The sequence below is a fragment of the Pinus tabuliformis genome, chromosome 7 (genome assembly GCF_031772625.1).
Source record: "Pinus tabuliformis cultivar Carrire ecotype Pingquan chromosome 7, CPIR1, whole genome shotgun sequence".
In the NCBI taxonomy this organism is placed as follows: domain Eukaryota; kingdom Viridiplantae; phylum Streptophyta; class Pinopsida; order Pinales; family Pinaceae; genus Pinus; species Pinus tabuliformis.
The window spans coordinates 1656871509-1656894983 of record NC_142293.1 but is presented as its reverse complement, the minus strand read 5'-3'; positions in this window follow the sequence as shown (position 1 = coordinate 1656894983).

The following is a 23475-nucleotide window of genomic DNA, read 5'->3' as shown; positions in this document are numbered from 1 at the left end:
AATTCTAGATTGTGAATTTTGTTTGTGATGGTAGTTTATAAGTTGAGACTCTTATTAGCTACTTAAGATAACCAAATAGGTATTTTGAAAAATGAAAATGTTCAAGAACATTATAGGATTACTTTCTATGAAATTAAGTGCAAATGTCATGCTATACTCTAGTGGGATGTTGTGAAAAATGATAAAGTAGAGAGATAGCAAGAAAACATCAAGGATTGGAAGAAAACAATGAGCTAGTTCATGGAGAACTTCCTACCAATTGCTTATCAATAGAGTTTATGTAGACAAGAACAAAATTTGAAACATCCACTTAAGAGCATACAAAAACAATTATCCAAGTTATCACTCAATTAAGACTTAAATAGATATAATACCAAAGGGTGGTAAGGTATGCCAATAGGTTTAAGTTATAGATTAAATATGAGACGAGTAACCATCATTCTCATATAGTATATGGAGCTTATTAGATTTCCTTGAAGGCGAAGGAGAGGTTGTAGAGGAGACAACAACAAAACTTCATAGGAAGAGGTTCTATGCATATCAGGAACGCCAAGTTATTCAAGAGGATATCCCAACAATATTAAAGAGGACAAAGTGACCAATATACATAATATTGTAGGAAGTTACAATGTTGGTAGAGGTAGAGAATTCAAAATTTGGAAAGGAAGTAAGTCTATAATTATTTTCTATAGATGTGTATAATAATGAAAAAAACACATCAAAATCTATAGAGAATCTCAATAAAGGAAAAATAATTGAAGCTAGGTGCCATGAAAGTAATGATCAATCCCTATTTTTCCATCCTTTTCCTTTTTCCTACATCCTTTATGCCTTTGTTTAACCTCTTTAGTAATCAGTTCTTCACTTGAGTTAGTATATTTTTATAAAGGTACTCTTTTCCTCATTACTTGGCACTTTATTTAATTATGTAAATGCATTAGGAGGATTTTGTGTATTCTACGTCTAAATTATAAATTGAATAATGTTACAGATCTATGCCTCGAGATGCAAGTTCATATTCCCACAATTTCGGTGACCACATCCTCATATGTTATTGATCCACAAGTTCCAACTACCACATCGTCATAGCTATGGATCCACAAGTTCCAACTACCACACCTCCATATGCTATTGATCCATGAACTATGGTTGCTACATGTTGTATGCTTTATATACATGAGTTCTTACTACCACATATTCATTATTGTAGATATTTTTTTCCTTGAGATGTCCCTGACTTCTTAGGAACTATGTAAAGGCATCTAAAAATATTATTTAGGCTTCAATCTATGTCTTGGGGTAGGGAAAGTAACACTCAACTATCAATAACAATTGGCTACTTAATGTCATTAAGAAGCATCCTACAACTTTAAGCTCATAAAGACATATTTAGATTGGAAAGGGATGATAAAGAAGGCCAAGGACAAATGGAAATAGACTGGGATGAAAATATCGAAAACATATTAGATCATAGGCATATCCATTGGGCATGAGTCTCAAATAGTAGAGCATAAGAGTTAATAGGTGATAGGTGAAAGAAAAGAGATGCACATTAAATCTTGAGCTTAACAATGAGTAAACAAGTCATTGTAAACATTAGACGAGGAGAAGGGAATTAATAGGAATCAATAAATGAGTCCAATGTGAAACACAAATTGAGCAAAATTTGTGACCTTAGCCAATAAATACACCTTTAAAGATTTTAATAATTAGTTTTTTTTTTAAACAGAGTAAAAAGTTGATGCTCTAAATTATTTGTTTGTGTTCTATAAATTGCATAATTATATCACACAACCCATAAAATACAAAGAAATTTGAAACTTGAAATTGTCTCTATAAATACTTAAACATATAATGACCTTGGCCTGAAAGTTGCATTAATTACATTCTCTTTATAGAAAATAAAATTTATGAAAAATGAGAAGCTTCAAATAGTAAAAATAAAGAATAACAAGGCTCTACATATATGGGATATGAATCTGTGGATGGATCTATGATTAAGAAATTTATAATATGGCCCCTTGGACTCACTATTCATTACACAATCCTCTTCTTGCCAAAAATAATTCCATTTGAATGATATTCAATTTCACCTTCTATCATCATTCAAATGTTTAATTGTTTCCACATTTTAAGGAATTGTTTATTAATAATAGAGCTTGAGGAAAATACTAGTTAGATAACTTCACACCTAGAGGATTATGTGTCCTATCTCTTCAGTGCAACTAAGGATTCCTTTAATTTCCACATTTTTAGTTGACAAGTGTGCCATTAATTTGAAGACCCAATGTACAATAAGCACAATGATTGCAATGTTTCCCATGTTACATATATGTGGTAATGGCTTCTAAAGAAAACATGATCATTATATGTCATTGTGTCGTGATAGTCTTGATAGTAAGCTTTATCACAGGTGGAGAATGTCCTTAATAAATCATGACTATCGTCATCCATAAAGGATGGCTAGATGTTTAAAAAAAATGTTATAATCAATTTCCTTTACACTAGCAAATGTATAATTTCTTTTGTATTTACTAGAAAAATCGCATAATGGATCTGATCAAGTAGAAAATTCATATTCCACAACATAGCTTACATAACCTTTCTAAGGCATACCACGAAACAATCCAAAACAATGAAAAACACTATGCTTCTCCACATTATAGTGAGAAAAAAAAATCAAAAAAATCCTTGTCCCTCAAGGTGGAAAGCTTGAGAATAAACAAATCTAGAAGGAAATAATCCTACACACTCCCCTCTCTTGAGATCTAGAAAAACTATGCATTGTTGATGAGGTACATTAAATTCAACCACTTTAAACCACTTTGATTATAAGCTATTTTTCTAAACCTTTTGTGTGAAGTTACTTAAGTAGCAAAAGACCTCTGCCTATGGGGTGCCTCTACTTTGAAGAAAAGTGCATCCAATACGACTTTTTATGCAAGCCCATGATCAAAATAAGTAAAAGAGATTACTTTCTTAAGCTTCCAACTTGATATGCTTGGGAAATGAATTAAGCTACCAGGTTGACTTCTCAAAATTTCACTTCAATGATATCTAATTATTCTACATTTTGGAAGCTAAGAAAGACTAGTTGCCAAATCCTTCTCTTACTTTATCTTCATTTTCCCATACCTTGCCCATGAGAGCACAAGAAAACCTACTTCTCTAGAAGCAACTATAATCCTTTTGTGGTTTTGACTAATCACCCTGTGAGCTCCCATTAGCTAGATGCTTTAGGATGGGAACTCAACCAATTAAGCTAACCCTCAAGACTAATCTCCATATATTAGTTATCCTTACTAAACCAAACATTTCATTGGAAATGATCATTAATCTTATGACATTACTATTTCACTACACTTTTTGACCACACAATTTATTTTGATGTCACATGATTGGATTGAAAAATCAACCAAAATCCCCTCAAATAATGTTTTCTACACAGAAACCCTTCCTTTTTATATAATTAATAATTATTTACAATAAAAAATACCTCCCTAATAACCAAAAAGAAAAAATTATAACTCCCTATTAACCAAAAATGAAAATAAAAAACGTACACATTTCATTTAATGGAATTTAATTCCCGGAAAGACAACCTAAACCTTTCATTTAAGTTCCATTCAAGGTTTCACCACATTTCTATTTTTCAAATATCAAAATTTGTTCATTTCCCTCCCATTCCATGATTTTTTTCCAGGGAAGTAGGAGGAAGGTTGCCATGCCATGGCATTTTTCTTTTCAAATATCAAAATTTCTTCATTTCCCTCGCGTTGCAGGGTTTTTCCAGGGAAGGAAGAGGAAGGTCGCGGCCATGTCGTCGGAAGTTTGATCTGATAAATTTGGTTAAATATAGGAAATTGGATTCAAGGTGCCTCTGATGGCAGTCGTTTCTTTCTACAGAGGGAATCTGCACGAGGTTCCCACACTGTGCAGGTTCACACACTCTTGGGGGATGACCCATCTCTCTTCGCAACTTTAAAATACTTATATACAAGCGCAATGAGGCGTTCAAGAGGTTGTATGTTAAGGATTCCATAGAGGAAGATGAAGTTGAAGGTGTGGACTCTGTACCAAAGAAGATGATATGTTTCTTTTCGACCCCAAAATCAACAAAGAAAATAAGCGAAAAAGAGAGCGTTTACCCAACCAAGGCTTCCAGGAACTAGTAACTCAACCCAAAACCATAAGGAACATGAGAACCAACAAAAAAAAAGGAAATACACCCACGACACCATGGCATCGAGGAAATAGCAAGGCTAGTCAAATCCATCGTCAATCCAGACAATCCTCCATGTAAATGACAAATCATAATCAAGAAACCACATGCATGTGCCATGCATGCCAAAACTAGCAATGAAATCATACATGCAACTCGGTACTTGCAAGAAAAACTCACTGTAGCTGTCGATCTTGATGTCCTCTTGGGCTTTCCTCCTCTTCCTTTTCCTTCTTGCTCCAAAATTCCAAGTATGCCACACTCTCCAAGAGTGCTCCAAGAAAACTCTAAGTGTCCAAGGGTATGAGAGAGAGAGAATAAAAGGAGAGCCCCAAAACTGACTAAAAAAAGTTGAATTAACCAAAAGCTACAAACTAATTCTCATAAGACTTTTTATTAAGTAGACCTCTATTTTCTTCAAATTTCCATTATTTTCCTTCATTTTCCTCCTCACATGCAACCTGTGACCTTTCACCTTCCTTTTCTCCTAATTTCCATTATTTTCATAAATAAAATGCCAATTAATGCCACATGCCTTTCCAAAGCCTTTGCCATTTCCTTTGCCAATTTCCATAGCCATTAATTAATCACAAGTGATCCCCATCACTATGTTTTTTTCCAACATTCAGCGTGGAATAAATGTCCTGTGACAAAGGTTATTATTTTTCCTTTGTTAACTTCATTACATGGATTTTTGACGAGGATTGTTACATGAAGGGACATAGATTTGCATACTAAGGAAAATAGAGGATCAATTCACAACTTTTTCAGATTAAGATTTTGTCAGTTTGCTTTTGGAAATAGTTTGAGAAAGAGAGGGAGCACCATGAAGAGAAAACAAGCAAGCAAAGGACAAGTAAGGAAAGTATGGAGAAGGTTGGATCAACGACTTCAGTGGGAAGATTTTGTAGGTAACAAGTTTCATGTGTGAATTCCTAGCTGAGGTGTGAATGCATGGTTCATTCATTTTTATAATTGGTTCTGTTAGCTCTGTTATGCAATACTGACTTTCTAATGTTAGAGGAAAGCTTGGTCTGTTTGATGGTGTCTTCAAAGAGGCCCCTCATGGGTCATTTTCCCTTCTCCTACTAACCCACTTACTCTCCACCACCTCTGTTCCCCTATTTGCCTCCCAAACTCGACAGAGTAACCCCCTTTTTAGCCTTAGCCCCAAGCGCAAAACCCCAAACCCACCATAAAACCTTACCCGTACGCCCTCACACACTCGTAAACCCCTCATCGCTTTCCCACCGTTGATCATTCCCCGAAGATCCAACGGCTCCTGTCACACTTGATAAAGGCAACCCACTCTACCACTCCCCACCATCAGATCATCTCCACCGAGATCTAACGGTCTTCACTTTCGTCGCGCTTGCAAATTAATCGAGCGCTAGCACGTGATGAGAGCGGTTTTTCTCTCTCATCCACTGCTATGTGTCTATCATTGAATGGAATTGCTCAGCCCCGGGCATTTACCGCTTAGCACCCGAAAGTAGTGCGATGAAAACCATTACCGCCTGACCAAATTGCCCCCACCTGTTAAATGCCCGTGTGACTCTGTTTCCCACTGACCGTCTGATCTGTCCACTAAAGATCCAATGGCCCTAACAAGCCTCGCTCTCATATTGGTTGATATCCTCCACCGATCCATCTCCGTTGTTCATTTCCCCGATCTGATGGTCATTCTTCTCGCTCACCCAAATCATCCACCTACCCATGCATTCCACGTCCTCTGACCATTTTGTTTCCCAAAGAAGGATATGACCAGCTCCGCCATCATCAGTCACAGTCAAACCCCCAACGACCATATTTAACAGAAAGCATGGCCAAAGTGAGAAAAGGACACAGCACGACTCTGAACTGAATTTATCAGTCATGGACTCCACTGGTACAAGCACTCCAACTGCCTAAAGGACAGCGCAGCACCTGAACAGATCGGATTCATCCACTGAATCAAGCAACCTCGTTTAAAGACTCCATTAGGTAGTTAAATGCAGTTGGTGGTCAATTATGACCCCCCATACCTAAACAGCCAAGTGCCCTAAGTATTGTAAACTTACAAATATCTAGAAGCAAGATGTAATGAGGGTTGGCATTTGATGTAAGGTTCAACTGCTGGAAACTGTAGATATTTTGTCACTTGCAGCGTCTCATCTTCATTTTCATGCTAATACAAGTTTCTTTTGTTTTTAATTTCTCACTGTCCAGTTTCCTCTGTTCCAAAGTTGTGCCTAATAGGCTGTGTTCTTGATCTTTTAATGTTTAGCACTGTATAACTATCATCTTATCTTTGTGTTAGAATGTTGAATGCATCATTGGATAGGTCACTCAAGCTTCTTTCTATCTATTGCAGGATAGTTGTCATCCTGTCTTTGCATTAATAGATTAGATTTACAGGTTTATTTACTAGTTGCAGCCGGCCATCACATGGTCTTTTGTATCTGCTAGTGTGGTTAGTATTCTCCGTATTCACCTAATATCTAAAACTGTGAGCATTGGTGGTATAAAGCCTTGTATTCTGAGGGTGTTCATGCATGTCTGGAGTAAACAAAGTAGAAGTGGTTATCTGGATTGAACCAAACCATCATTCCTTCCATTAAACCTGCAACAATAGCTGAATTTATATGTTACTAGGCATCTCCGAGCTACAACATAGGAGAGTTCCTAGGATCCTAACATAATTTCCGCCATTTCCGGGGAGAGGAGATTGAAGCTCAGATTCCCTATGAGAACGACACAGATCCAGCTTTGATGATAGACAAAGTCTGGACACATTTTTGGTTGTAATCATCTATCTGGCGACTCTACTGGAGGACTAACCTTTTGGCAACTCCACATCACAGTTCTGGCTCAGTTTGTGAGACACACTTGGAGAAATCCTCAAAAATCACCAGCTGACCCAGTGCCTGACCCTGAGAAGATTTTCAAGCAAAGCAAGATATCATGAAAAGGAGCATCAGGATCAGGTAAGCCTAAACAATCTTATGTATCTCTGCAAGAAAGGCTTGTAACTGAGCATGCACATGTTGAAAATATAGAGCCTAGCACTATCAGTGAAGAAATACTCTCAGAGATTCATAAAGCTCCTTGTTCAATAAGTTCCCCTTTGGATCTCAGTCCAAAGGAAACCTCTCTTCCAGTCAATCATATTCCTTTTGCCCTGTCAGTCATTTCTCAACTCCCTACCTTTCAAACTACCAGTGGCCTTCCATCTACCCCAGTCATGGCAAGCCCACAAGCACCCACCAAAATAGAAAGGATCATAGCTGCTAGGTATGGACCCCTGGTCCTACCTATTCCTTTGAATTCCATGCCTGCAGGAGAATATCAGAAATACATGCCTAAGTTCACTGGTCCAGAGGGAGTAACAGTTGAAGAACACCTTGAGTCTTTTTATAGCTATGCTGATAACCTAGATATCAGTGAAGGTGATGTGTGGATGAGAGTATTTTTGCAAAGCCTCGATGGAGAGGGTAGAAAGTGGTTCAGAGAGCTGACCCCTAAGTCTATAGTAGACATTGAAGCATTAGATGATGTGTTTTTAAAGCATTAGGGAGATAAGAAAGATCTGCTATATTACCATACTGAGTTTGGCAACCTGAAAAGGGAAAATGGGGAATCATTGTCTGACTTTAATAAAATATTCAATTGTATGTGTCACACGGAATAAGTCGATCTTGAGGACAAGATAGACCTTCCTAGAATCTAAAGAAGACCTAATGACAAGCAAACCAACCAGACATTATCTTTCTCTAAATATGCTTTGATAAACAATGGTAAACAAGTGTTTTTAGGGCCTACCTTAGGTCCAACGCAAGCTTGTGGATGCCCTCGCTCCTTCGATCCAAATGAGCTCCTTTGTCGCGAATCTGCAAACACAAACAAGGCAAACAAATTAAATAGCACCTGAAAAGCCAATTGCATAAAACATATTTAACATGAAAGTCAAGGAGTCCATGAAACAAATAACATGAGATACTTGTTGAGAAAAATGAGTTTGATTGTATTAATTCAAAAGAAGAAGAACTTTACAACCTTTGCCTTGACGCTGTACAAGCTCCTCCCAGGGTCCAGCAAGAAGTCTCCTCTACTTTGACAAGTTTCACTCACTCCCCAATGAAGCCAAAAAGATATGTGATCTCTCCTCTTAAGCTCAACTAGGAAGTCTTGATTTCACCAGCATTTACCCTAAAAAATGTTCAGCTTCTAACCTACTTAGCAACCAGCCCAATGCCTGTATTTATAGTGCAATAGAGGGAGGTTACTAGATCCTCCTTCAAAGGGATAAAGCCCTCCTTCAAAGAGATAGCTCCTCTCATCAAGGGATTAGCTCCTTCTCTTTTGGGATGCATGAACCACCTCAGAGCGAACAATCCATGTCAAAATTCCTTCTAGAAACCTCTAGAATTAACCCAAAGTGAGTTTTTTAAGATAAAACTTGCGCCTTTTGACTTTCACAGGGGTCCACCCCTACACCATTAGGGACAGAGCGGGCAAGTCCGCAGTTTTTGTACACAGAGGGTGCGAGACCGCATGTGACAGTGAGAGAAAGTGCGGAACCAGAGTTACATTGATTTTTAATGTCTTTCTCTCATTTTCAAAGCTTGACTTGAAGAGTTGAGGTCTGAGACTTGCTTAGGAGGACAGTACAAATGATGATAGACCCATACTGACTGCAAATAATCATGGTGACGATATTTTTGTGTAACAGATTGCCCCCCTAAAGTGCGAAGTCTGTAGTAGATGAGGATTTCATTGATGATTTAGGAAGAGTGAAGTACTTTATCATTTCGAGGATCATCTTGTGGAGAGCCCGGTTAGAACCTGTAAAAACATTCAATGCAAGATATATATATGAGATCATATCATCGTTGAGGCAGGCATTCCCATACTCAGATCAAAACTGACTAGAAAAACTAACTACTACTCTGATATAGGAATGATCTTGTAAAACATCACAAGTAAAGACTCATGTGGACACAGTATGGATGCAGCCATCTGTTTATGAATAGTCCATTATATAATGAATACAAAATTCCTCGCAGCCTGGATTGTGGAAACTAGATCCAGGGTCTTCATTTCTACTTCCCGAAACAGTACGATTATATCCATACGAATGAATGTGTTGATGTCGAACATAGTAGAAACCACTTGATTACCAGTCAATGATGTAAACTGTTAACAAGTGTGAGAGAAACCACCAGTGATGTCAATGGCTCTCAAAGTACCCAGTACAATCCATGAGATGCGAATTAATGTGTTGATGTCGAACATGTCACGGAATCCTTTGATCGAAATTCAATGATGTAAACTATCGTCAAAGGCGGGAAACCTGCCATTGAGGCATGCAGATCTCAAGGTACTGATGATTCCTAGATCATCTTTCTAGATAATGAGTTGATGTCGATAGAAAGCGATCCGTCGTAGGCAAGCCCACAACACGAAATCATAGATCAATTTGAAGAAATTTAGTTTCAAGGACTGACTCAAGGATGGTCAAGATGGATGACAGATATTTTGCAGATGAATGGCTTATTGCCAGTGACCTCTTGAACACATAACGACACAACATATGGCTTGGTGACAATTGACCCAAAGTTAATACCCAGAAACTGGCTGAAGACTTTCAATGTCGTTTGATCAACTGTTAGGCAAAGGATTTCCCAACCCAGGTGACTAAAATTGTCGTGTTCAAGAGTGGTTACAAAGTATGACAAACAGGCTCATTTTTCTCTCTTTTCCCCCACCATTTCTGGCAAGTACCTCTTTATTTTTGACAAGCTTGAGGAGGATAACATTTGCTTGATTATAATCTCATCCTTCGGATGAGTCCAACTTAGTTTTAATTCGAACCCTAAGAAGGAGTGGTTCGTTCCTGTTTGTAATTGAACAGGTCCTTTACTGTGAAATTCTAACGAGTCCATTATAGGAGAAACTCGGCGTTTTTTCAATTTTAGAGAGTCTGAAAAAACTTAAGGAGACTCCAGGGTTGACCTTTTTCGTAAATTTGTGTCTCCCAAGCCCGAAAAAGTATAAGATAATACTTGAGAGAACCACTTGATCTTTTACAACCAAGGAGTATTTTTCGTCATTAGTGCCTTTGACCCGAAAAAGTAAAAAACCGATCAATGACACGTCGTTTTATAACCAATATCGAATTTGAAACGACAAAAATCTGGCAATCTTTTCATGTTTTTTACGATCGGAAAAGCACTGTAAGTGGACCGTCTTTTAATTCTGTTTTAACGAGTTTAAAAGAAACACTCGGAAATCTTTTCATGTTTCAGGAGTCAGAAAAGAGCTTAAAGGTGACTCTAAATGTTTTTTTGTCGAAAATGATAGATTTCGCCTGAATAATCCGTTATCCTGCACAAAAACACAAACATTACTCATACCTGTTTGAAATAGATAAAAATGTCGCAAAAATACCTTTTCAAAGTGAAACATAAACAAATTTGCAATTTATTTACTCAAAAAACTTATAAAAAGGGCCTTTGTCAATTCATTTTTACCGTTTGAGTTTGGGTGAGAAAATAGTGCTTTTTCTCAGAAAACTTCCCGTGAAGATTGCGGAAAATCCAACCGTCGGAATCGAACGCCGTCTTCTCCAGGTAATCCACATCATCCCACTCTTCATTTTTAACCGTTTGATTTTTTGTTTTAGTCATTTATTTCATTTTTGGGAGAGGCATAAAACCTATGTGCGGGGGTCTGCAGGTTTACCACTGCTGGCCTGCGGACCCCGACTTTTTCTCCATTGGGAAAAAGCTCGGGGTCCGCACCTTCCATGTAGACAAAGTGCGGTCCCACGCACTGTGTCTAACCTGGAGGGTGCGGTCCCCGTCGCAAGGGTTTTTAACCCAAAAATTCTCAAAAATGGACCAATCAAAATAATTTCTAGCAATTTAATTTATCTTTATACTTGATGTAGAGAGTACATCATGCTAGATTGGCGTGAAAAAGAGCATGAGGACGTGGATGCCGCTGCATGGAATCATCAGCCTTCACTTGATGCTTTGAGGGCATGCGGCTTGTACAAATTCTTGGCCATTCCTGGCATGAGGGGTCAAGTGGATTTCTTACAGTAGATGGTTGACAGATGGAGCGTACAGGACCAGTGCTTTTTCATTGGCTGCCACCAGCTCGAAATCAAGCTGGCGGACATATATTTCTTGACTGGTTTGCCTAAGAGAGGCGAAGACTTGACTCTGTTTGGGGATAGGGCAGCTGGCCAGTCTGTCGATAGCCTCAGGCTAGAGTACTGGAACAGCCAGGCTATAGACAAAGGGATAGACATAAAGACCATATCCCGTCTTGAGCTCATGGTGATTGCATTCATTGTCACCAGACTTTGTGGAGCTGTCGCATTACATATTGCCACCGGATCCCAGATGCGTATGGAAGTTGATTGCTTTCGAGGCACCATCTTCAACTGGTGCGATGCTGTGTTGGCCAATGTGAAAGGCCAACTGACCAAGGCGAAGAACGGACGACTAAAGACCTTTGGTTATGGGGCTTTGGTTGTGAGTTTTGGCCTGGAGAGGGTTCCTATGCTGATCCTGCAGCACCTTACTGTTGGAGCTGGGCTTCCTTGAGAGCCCAAACTAATGCGATGGGTCGCAATTATGGCCCGTCACCCGGACGAGAGGACAGAGGTTGCTCGATTCAAACCTGAGTATTTCCAATGGCTGGAAAACCAGGTCTTTTCTATTCAGGACTTCCCTTACGCTGGGATATATTTTTGTGGTGACCCAGACATGGTTCTTCCACCAGGAGAGCAGTGGGATGAGTCAGGTAAAATCCTTTTCAACATTTTTCTATTTTAATTTTTTTGTTATTTTTCCATCGTCTCAAAACTGATAGTAAAAAAAATTCAAATGCAGATGTGGGTCCACAGCGACCAGCCACTCTCCGGCCTTACGAGAGGAAGCAACCAGTTGCATCTGCGCCAGCCCCACAGGACGAATCAGCAGAGGTTTTGGCCAAGTTGGAGGGTCATCTCGAGCGCTTGACAGGAGATATTCCTGAGACCACTATAGATGACATTCCTCGTCGACTTCAGCGCTATGTGATTGGGGTCCCAGGACCTTTTAGGAGGTTCCTTTGCAAGGTGGCCCATGCAGTGGTTTCTTATAGAGATCATCACCAGTGATAGGATGATCGCCTATTGTGGGCACATGTGACATTTTTGTTTTTTGTACTTATCATTTTTGCCGATCATAAGGTGTTTTTCAACCTATGATCGAGGACGATGTATTTTTTGACACACTCCTATATATATATATATATATATATATATATATATATATATCACTATTACCGACTTATCTTGTAAATCATGTTATGGAATGGTTTTAAATTTACATGTATGATTATTGCAAATGTCTATTTAACATTCGAGAAGCAATTTCATCTGCTAATGTATTTAAAGATCTTGGAATATGCTGATATTCAATATAATCAAATTCACGTTCCAAGAGACGCACTCTCAAAAATAATCTTAATAACACTGGATTTCTAATGGAATACACTCTATTAAGCTGTAATACAACGAGTTCAGAATCTAACCTCACTATCAAACTCTGAATCCCAAATGAAATACATTCAGATAATAACTCAATCACTGCACTATACTCGGAAATGTTGTTCGTTGTTTGACCGAGGCTTACCCCATGCATAGATACTAACTCGTCAGAGAGCGAATAGACAACCCAAGCTACAGAAGAGATGTTCTGTGTATTACGACAAGCACCATCAGTGAAATCAATGTATGTTTGGAGAGGCATCGACATCTGCAATATCAAGAGTAAAACCAAGATAAGCAGGAATAATGATGAAAAACATTCTCTAAGCTAAGCACACTGTTCAAACTAAAACACACCAGCTAGAAAGAAAAACTATCCTAACTAAAAATCTCCATACCCATTCTTTTAAGCATAATACCTCTTCAAGTAAAGGCCATTTCTGGGTTTACCCAAAGAGTCCCCGTCAAAGTCTACCAATTCATAGGCCCCTTTGGCTAGCTTTCGCTTGACAACATAAGGACCATGCCACATAGGAACGAATTTTCCAGCGCCTAATTTATCATTAGCTTGATCATAAACTAAGACTAGATCTCCTTTCGAAAAATTTCGAGGGGTCACATTTCGATCATACTGAGCTTTCATTCGTTTTGCGTGAGTCTCGATCGCCAATGCAGCATCACGTCGATTCTCATCTAATTGAGCCAAGTATAAAAAACGCTTTTCCTCTTCGGAAGTGGCTAGAAGTAACTCAATGGCCATTTGCAGTGACGGGATTTCGCATTCAATGGGTAACACAGCTTCCAAACCATAGACTAGTTGGAAAGGAGTGAACCCTGTTGATGCTTTTACTGAAGTTCGGTACGCCCAAAGCATTGAAAATAGCATGTTGTGCCGATTCGACCGATGAATCCCAATGATTCGTCGGATCATGATAACTAAAACTTTGTTGATTGATTCAACCAGACCATTCTCTTGTGATTGATCAGTGATTATTGCTTGCAGGACACCAAACCTAGCAATTATATGATTGAACACGAAAATTGCAGTTGTCTTCCCGTCTGCCTCAAATGTAGGCATCGCCTCGGCCCACTTAGTAAAATAATCTACCACAAGGATGATATACGCATGCCCCCCGGCCGAGTGAGGGTTACATGTAATAAAATCGATACCCCATTTGGCAAAAGGACCAACGACAATTATAGGGTGGAGAGGAGCAGGTGGAGCGTGCATCTTACGATCAAAAATTTGGCAGTTGTGGCATTTTCGGACCGCCGTAATACAATCTTTAAATAAAGACGGCCAGAAGTAGCCAGCGCGCAATATCTTTTGGGTTGTGGTAAACCCAAACATATGACCACCACACACTCCAGAGTGACAGTCATTTAGAACCCTTTCAGCTTCCTCGTGAGTTAAGCAACGTCGAAAAACGGAATCCGCCCCACGACGATAAAGAGTATCTCCAATAATCCTGAATTGTTGGGACTGGAATTGAATTTTTCGACGTTCTCACCTTGAAATTTCTGGCCGAAAGGATTGGGTTTGGAGATAAACGATGATATCCCCATACCATGGATCTAAAGTGCTGATTAGAAACAAGGATTCATCCGCAATGGGCTCCTCCGCCACAGTTTCCGTGTCAGCACGCGGGGAGTCACACATTAACTCCGCAAAAACTAAAGATTTCTTAGACTTAGATTTCTCAAATTCAAAGTCGAACTCCTGTAGGATAACGATCCATTTAGAGTACTTTCCCCCTAGCAATTGCTTGGTCAAAATCTAGATCATATGGTTGCAATCCGAAATTACCGTAGTTTTACGTAGTAAAATGTAGCCAATTTCTCCACATGTGAGTATTTTAGCTCAGTTGGACTTAAAGTTCGACTAAGGTAATATATCACATGTTCAGTTCCGAATTCATCTTCCTGAACTAAGACCATTCCAATGGTGGAATGAGAGGCGGCGAGATACAAGAAGTAATCCTGGTTGTAGTTGGGAGGATGCAACAACGGTGCATGGGTCAACGCGTGTTTGAGTGCATCAAAAGATTTATGAGCTATCTCATCCCAATAAAATGGAGTATTTTGCTTCAACAACCGGGTAAAACCCTTTGTAACCTCGGCGTAGTTAGGAATTAATCGTCATAAAAAGTTTGCTTTCCCCTGCAAACTTTGGAGTTGGCGAAGACTCGAAGGAGGAGGCAATTTGATGATAGCTTTGACCTTCGAGGGATCAACGCGAATGCCGGCTTTCGAAACTACAAACCCCAGCAATCGACCCGTTTCTATACAGAAGACACATTTGTGTGGGTTCAACCGAATACGATAATGCGTACACCTCATAAAGATTGCTCGTAAATGGACGAGGTGATCAGCTCGATGTAATGAATGAGCAGGCAAGTCATCGAGATAGGGTTGCACAATGTGCTTGATGTCATGAAACGCATAAGACATCGCCCTTTGAAAAGTTGCTCTGGCATTCTTAAGCCCAAAAAGTAACTTGCAATAAGCAAATGTCCCCCATGGACAAATGAAAGCCGTTTTTGGTTGATCGGCAGGTAGAATATTGATTTGATTGTATCCGGAAAAACTGTCCATGAAGGAGAATATTTCACTGCCGGCACAATCATCAATGATTTGATCGTTATAGGGAGTTGGGTAATTGTCCTTTGGACAGGCTCGATTAATGTCCCTATAGTCGATGCATATTCTTATCGTTCCCTGCTTTTTGTTAACCAGAACAATATTCGATACCCAATCCGTTAACGGGATCGGAAAAATGAAACCTGCTTTCAATAATTTTTTAACTTCTGCTTTAATTGCAGCAGCTTTTCGTGGGTGAATCTGACGCAAACGTTGCCGGATGGGTTTAGCGTCCGGGTAAGTCTTGATCTCATGAACAACAATCGTGAGATCAATTCCTGGAATTTCCTCATAGGACCAGGCAAACACGTCGCGGAATTCTTGAAATAGGGCCTTATATATTTGAATTTCGTCATCTGTACACGAGGCACCTATATGAATGTTCTCAACAATTCCGGGCTTAACCGAAATGTCAATAGGAATAGTTCGAGAGATGTTTCCCAAATTTAACTCTGAATCGGGATGTTTCATTGGATTCTGAGGTTCCTTGACATATTCAGTTGTAAAAATTGATGAGAAATCATTTTCAAAACGATCATCCTCAGGTAAAAACGAAGATCTGTGATGGATATCTTCCCATGGTAAATCATCTACACATAGGATTTCACGAATTTTCTCATCAGAGTGAACAAGTTCAGAAAACGTGGTTAAATCCGAGGTTGATGTGAAAATTGATTCCTCACGGACCACATTCATTAAGTCATTTTCGGTTGAAGATGGGTCGGCAAACGACTACACGGCTTCATAGACAATTTCATATGGACTCAAATGCATGGCATTACCAAATGAGTCTATCTCAGATTCAGAAGGAACGATCCAAGGATCATCATAAACAATGGTGTCTGATGTAATCATATGAATGGTTGCAAATGAAGATGATGCGTTGATTGGAGGAAAAGGAAAAGTTCCCAGTAAACCGGCATCTTTAACTAGTCCTACTCCAACATCCTTATATGGGATAGTCATTTTACCAACATGTTGAATTCTCTCTGAAGAGGTTGGGTCGAATGAAAAGTAAGCCGGCTGGTCTATTGTTACGATCTTTCCATTATGTGGAAAATTTATTACCCGAAAGACCGATGAAATGACCATTGTCATAGCGTAAGACCAACTTCGACCCAAGAGAAGGTTGTAATCTAGAGGGGCATTAACCACCTCTACATCTAGACTAACGGTTTTTCCTTCAACCCCTATAGGAAAATCCTGTAGAATGCCAAAAGGATGAAACCCACAGCCATCAAAGGCCTTTAGAATCATCGGGGATTGATTTAGTGAAGGAGAACCAAGCGATCTCCAACACTGTATCGACATAATGCACGTTGAGGCTCCCCCATCAATTACAGTCCGATGGATAGGCCTGTTTTTTACTATCACTAGTATCTGGAAAGCCATTTGATGAGGCAAACGCGGTGTACTATTTTCTAGATCGAAAATTATTAGGTTCGGGTCCTGAACATCAACAGCTCCTATAGCCGACAAAAGTAATTTACGTTGTGCTGGACATGATTGCAGCACTTCCAAAGCCGACATTACTGAGGGTGAAACAGTTAAATCCTCAACAATGTTATAATTCTGAGCCGCTCTCGCATGTGGATTGAAAGCTGACTTTCGAAGTATACCCTTGGCGGGCGGTTTGATTACCAAGTCTGGATTAGGTTTCTCAATCTGTAGTGGATCGGAACCGGGAGCTGAGGTTGATGGATTAGAATGAGAAGATTCTGCTTCTTTACCATCAACAGGACTTTTACTACCATAATCTTGTGATCGAGTCGCAATCCTAACATGGGACATCATCAGTATGGGTTCTTCATTGGCATTCAAGGATGAACCTATCATCTTACTGTCTTGAGCCAGAAAGGATCCTTCAAAACAGCAGGAGTTTGGGAACCCTTGACAATCTTCGCAATCTCTGCACGATGAGGGCAGTCTCTTGTAAAATGTTCATCGTCACAAATGAGACAAGGATAACGAGGCTTGCACTTTTCATCATTGGATTCCGCCTTTTCAGGTTTCTCCTTTGAACTTTTTTCCGTTTTATTCTTCTTCTTTCCTTTCTTCTTCCCACCGGATTTTGATTTGGCTGTAGATGACTCTACAACATGAATATCGGCGGAGATCTCTGCAGAAGAATCTCCTATGGGGGAATCAGGCAAGGTTATGATAAGGGAAGAATTCTTGGAAGACTTCTTCTTACTTTTAGTGTTAACCGTGCCAATCATACCATTGGCGCATGAGATCCCGAAGGAGCTGTAGTGATTTGATTTTGCTTGGGAAGATCGGGGATTTTTTCGTGTAACGTACCTGACTGAGTATAGACCAAGTCAAGGTACTGTGCTTGAGCAATTACTTGCTCCTCAGTAACAACTCCGGCTTTAGCAACATCTTCAGTGATCTTTGGCAACAAAGATTTTACAAACCACTCGACCAAGATCTGATCCGGAATAAATACCTTCACTAAACGTCGTTGATGTCTCCACTCATGAATATGATCTGAAATCTAAGTGGATGTCGATTGTTTTAGCGAAGTTAACAATTCCGTGCCATTGTCATATCGGACTGGCAACTGAAAATGAGTTAAAACGAGGTAGCTAACTGACTAAAATTATAAAAAGTGCCTCGCGGTAACTCAATGTACCACTTGGCCGCGAGACCAATTAGAGTGTGCTGGAAAAGTCTAAGACGGATTGAATCATTTGTAATGGAGTTAGATGCACACCAGAGGTGGTAAGTCATCACATGGTTCGACGGGTCCTCTCCTGATTTACCTTCAAACTTGGGAATGTCAATGGGCAAGTTATTCGGCATTGGCGGCCAAAACGGAAGATAATTAATGGGATCGTTCGTTAGGCGCGACAAGTCAGGTAAGTCCAAAGTTGCGATAAACGGTAACTGCCGATTAGGATCCCTAAAACTCTGGGTCATGAGACCAGCCCTAGGAGGAGGATATCCAGGATAACTAGGAATAGGAATCGTATTCGGGATATTGTATCCTCCCGGAAAACCAGGATTAACTGGACCGTACTGGGGTTGTTGAGGTTGTTGATAAGTGTACCCAGGGTACGGTTGATACTGATAGACTGGCTGCTGCACAGCAGGACCGAATTGGTATTGTCCCTGGTACGGTTGATAAGTAAATTGTGGTTGACTTGTGACAACCGTACTTGAACCAGGTTGTCCTACAGGTATCTGAACCAAAGTTTGAATCGTAGATCCAGACGGTGGTAAAGATGTCTGAGGAGTAGATACAGGAACAGTAGAAACCGGAGTTGTCGATACTCCAGAAGTAAGTGGGGTAGATTGAACAGATGTTGCGGCAGTTGTAGCAGTCGTTTGAGGCGGAGTACGAGGTGTACTAGGCCCAGGCTGAGAAACTACCGAAGGTACAGAAGTTTGAATGTTAGACTGGACTGGTTGCTGGGGTGTACCAGAAACTAAGGGTTGTCCAGTTTGAGATGACAACTGTACACTTGGCTGCAATACCTGTTGAGCTTGCGATGGATCCCACACTATATTCATTCCGGGGTACTGACCCATAACTAGTTGAGAATACTGAGGACCATAACCGGGTTGAGGGTAAGATTGATAATTGAAAGGTACATTTCCCGTTCCTTGAACATACGTTTGACCGGAGGGTGGTTGGAAACCTTGGTTTGAGTATTGACCTTGGGGTTGATACCCTTGAGGCACATACTGATACTAGGGTTGACCTTGAGGTATAAATTGGTACTGGGGTTGACCTTGGGGTACATATTGAGTCTAGGGTTGACCTTGAGGAACGTATTGTCCCATAGGTATGTACTATCCTTGAGGTTGCCCCCCAGATGCAAACTGTGTACCTTGAGGTTGCCCCCCAGGCATTAATTGAGGCTGCCCCCCAGGCGGTAACTGGCCACCTTGAGGTTGAGGATTGGGAATAGAACCTGACATCATGAGAATGTCTTCTACGCTCAACGGCTTAGTACCATTGTTTCCAGTTAATAACCCTTTCTCAATGGGTTGAGGAGATGCTCCCGAAAAAGTACCAGAAAGTGACTGATACCCAGAGGGAACAGAAGGACCGCCGTACAAAAAAGATTCGGGCGATTGAGTAAACATGGATGACTATCCTGACATATTTACGGGAGTATAAAAACCTATAGGTGTTGGGTGATAAGGAGCGCGAGGTGGTGAAAAACTTAACCCTGAGTTTTCTAAAAAAATAGTCAAAGAAAGATACCAAGAACTGCTCCTAGGTGGACTGTAAAAAATTGATTCACTCTCCCTTAGTTCAATAACAGGTTGATTTTCAAGGATAGGGATGCCTACTTCTTCTTCCGGAGCAAGTTCTTCAAAAGCAATAAGTCTAGAAGGAAGATCTTGGGTGATTACTCTTTCTACCCTAGGTGAACCAAGACCACTAGAAGTTGGAGAAACAAACCCCGATGTCGGAGTAGCAGCAAATTCACTTTCAGGTTCGGATATTTTAGGTTCTTCACCTATATCACTAGTAGATGAAAAGCTACCAGCAATTTCGGAAACAGACACTGACTGTGGATTATAATCTGCCACTAACGGTTGAAAATCAGGATGTACAATCAAAGAAGATTCTCCTTCTTCAGGTGACCCAACTCTACTGTCTCTAGGAGTTACGAGGACTTTCAAGCCTTCAAGCTGGCTCGGTACTTCCTCAGGAGGTTGGCCCCAAAGTCTACGGGACTTCCTCAGTAACTCAGCCACGTTTACAAACTCAGGAGACTGGCCCCGAAGTCTACGGGACTGTCTTGGTAATTCAGCCACAGTTGAAAACTTTTAACTACTTCACACGCAAACAAAGTAAAATCTCAATGAAAAGCACCTAAAGTCTCTAAAGAACCAAACAAATTTGAATCACATGCCTAAAGAATCTAAGAGATCAAACACACACAAACAGTAACTTTCCGTACTGAAAACACTAGTTGGTGATGAAATCCAACGTCGCAGAGTTCAATACAGAAATGGCGGTTGGAACAGTTACCCCGGCAACCTGCTTAATGAATAGACTGGCACAAGTTTCTCCACTTAACCGTCTCGAGTGAAGAGAACCCCCCAGAAAATCCAAGTGAGTCTAGCCGACGTCTGCTCCAGGTACAGTGGGATCTTCCCACCACTGTCACCTCAGGAAGAGTCCTAAAGAATATGGCCACTAAGGTTACCAACTAAGACAAATATACCTGGGGGAACAGTCTACGATCCGATACGCACGCAAGGGCAGAGTAGCAAGCTCAATCCCCTTGAAGGCTCCTTGACATAATCCAAGGTTTACCAACAAGTGACCCCAGGCTCCTCGACAATGGTTAATCCGAGGTTTACCGTTTTTAATACATGAATATATGGCGTCGTTCCCAATGAGGAAGGATTGATTCCCACACTGGTTCAGACACGATCTCGTGCTTCTCCTTTAAGAGGAGCTTTCCCAGAGCATAAATGCAACAATTGGATTTCTTCCCTACCACAAGATATAGCTACTTGTTTGTTTTTACAGTCTTGGAGAGTTAATTACTCTCCTACTCCAAGACACTAGCCTAAGCTAAGTTGGTGTATCAGAGCCCTAGAAATAAAAACGTTACTAGGTGAATTTTACTTTAAGCGTTAATTTTAGTGGTTTTTGTTTAAGTCCAAAGGTGCAGAGATGAAACTCGTGGTATGAAGACTCGACTCAAAATCACTAAAAATGCACCTAAGATGATTTAAACAATCTTTTTCTCTTCGATGAACATCTAAACTAAGAAAGAGTTTGAGAATGCACATACTTTGTAAACACAAATCTTTCTCAATTCAACAAATTAAAATAAGAGTTTTTTCCTTTTCGAATGCACTCAAAACAAGACAACTAGTTATTTCACAAAAGTTTCCCTTTTTCGTTTCAAAGCACTCAATCACTACAAAACAAACTTTTTCCAAAAGAGATTTTTATATTTTTAAATAAAACACTCAAAACTATGAAAATGACTAACTTTGAGATCTACAAATTATAAAAACCTATTTGAAGTCAAAGCCTACTAAAAGTCTTTTTTAAGGATGTTTTACTTAGCTATATGTAAGCTAAGGACCAATTTATGCAGAATCACAAATAAGTCAAGAATAACCAATTTTGTTTTCTTTTTGAAAATGAAAATCCAAACTCTGAAACACAATCTTTTCGAAGTTTTGTAAAGAGAAAACTCAAAGCGGATTCCTAAACAAGGGGAGATTTCATAAATGGTCAGACTCATAAGAAGGTTGGTAGACACTAAGGTGATTTGAAGTCCCTACAGCTTCTAAGCTCAGAACCACTACACAACCAAAATGAAAAACAAACCCAACAAGCAAAACTCCTAGGAATTTCACTTAAAACCCTAACACTAACGAAATCAATCTAAGGAAAGCCTCTGACAAGTTATGTGCAGGTCTGGGCAGTGGATAACAATTTCTAAACAAACACTAAGCTGACTAACAGAGGAAATCTTAGGGTTTTTCAAAATTTTGACAGGGTCTGCAGGCCCACAGTTGACACAGGTGCGGTCCCGCTCTGTGCTAAAAGCCAAGCTGCGGGTAGGTACGCACTGTGTCAAACGGCTAGGGTGAGATCCTCTCCCAAAGCTATGAAAAACAAAAAATAACCCTGGATCTACAAACTCTACCCAATTTTACACACAACAAGCCAAAAACAGAAACAAAAACACAGTTTCTCAGGTCAAAGTAAAAACAAGGAAAACAATCAAGTCCCCAGTGGAGTCGCCATTTTGTCACACGGAATAAGTCGATCTTGAGGAAAAGATAGACCTTCCTAGAATCTAAAGAAGACCTAATGACAAGCAAACTAACCAGACACTATCTTTCTCTAAATATGCTTTGATAAACAATGGTAAACAAGTGTTTTTAGGGCCTACCTTAGGTCCAACACAAGCTTGTGGATGCCCTCGCTCCTTCGATCCAAATGAGCTCCTTTGTCGCGAATCTACAAACACAAACAAGGCAAACAAATTAAATAGCACCTGAAAAGCCAATTGCATAAAACATATTTAACATGAAAGTCAAGGAGTCCATGAAACAAATAACATGAGATACTTGTTGAGAAAAATGAGTTTTATTGTATTAATTCAAAAGAAGAAGAACTTTACAACCTTTGCCTTGACGTTGTACAAGCTCCTCCCAGGGTCCAGCAAGAAGTCTCCTCTACTTTGACAAGTTTCACTCACTCCCCAATGAAGCCAAAAAGGTATGTGATCTCTCCTCTTAAGCTCAACTAGGAAGTCTTGATTTCACCAGCATTTACCCTCAAAAATGTTCAGCATCTAACCTCCTTAGCAACCAGCCCAATGCCTGTATTTATAGTGCAATAGACGGAGGTTACTAGGTCCTCCTTCAAAGGGATAAAGCCCTCCTTCAAAGGGATAGCTCCTCTCATCAAGGGATTAGCTCCTTCTCTTTTGGGATGCATGAACCACCTCAGACCGAACAATCCACGTCAAAGTTACTTCTAGAAACCTCTAGAATTAACCCAAAGTGAGTTTTTTAAGATAAAACTTGCACCTTTTGACTTTCACAGGGGTCTGCACCTACACCATTAGGGACAGAGCGGGCAAGTCCGCAGTTTTTGTACACAGAGGGTGCGGGACCGCATGTGACAGTGAGAGAAAGTGCGGAACCAAAGTTACATTGATTTTTAATGTCTTTCTCTCATTTTCAAAGCTTGACTTGAAGAGCTGAGGTCTGAGACTTGCTTAGGAGGACAGTACAAGTGATGATAGACCCATACTGACTCCAAATAATCATGGTGACGATTATTTTGTGTAACAGTATGTATAGCAAGATACTAGCTGAAGTGAAGCCTACCCCCACCTCTGCCAAACTCACCTATGCCAATGCCTTTGATTCTGATTTCTGCCTGCTATTAAGAGAGAGGAGATGTCCTTCTCTAGCTGAAATGCAAGATGCGGCCTTAGAGGTGGAATCCAATATCATGGCTACAAAGAAACTCAAAGGACATGTTGATAGAAGGAGGCAAAGAGGTGAGTCTTCTTCTTCTTCATCATCTTCAGAACCTAAAATAGACAAAATGATAGTCATTGGCTGCTGAAATATCCAAACT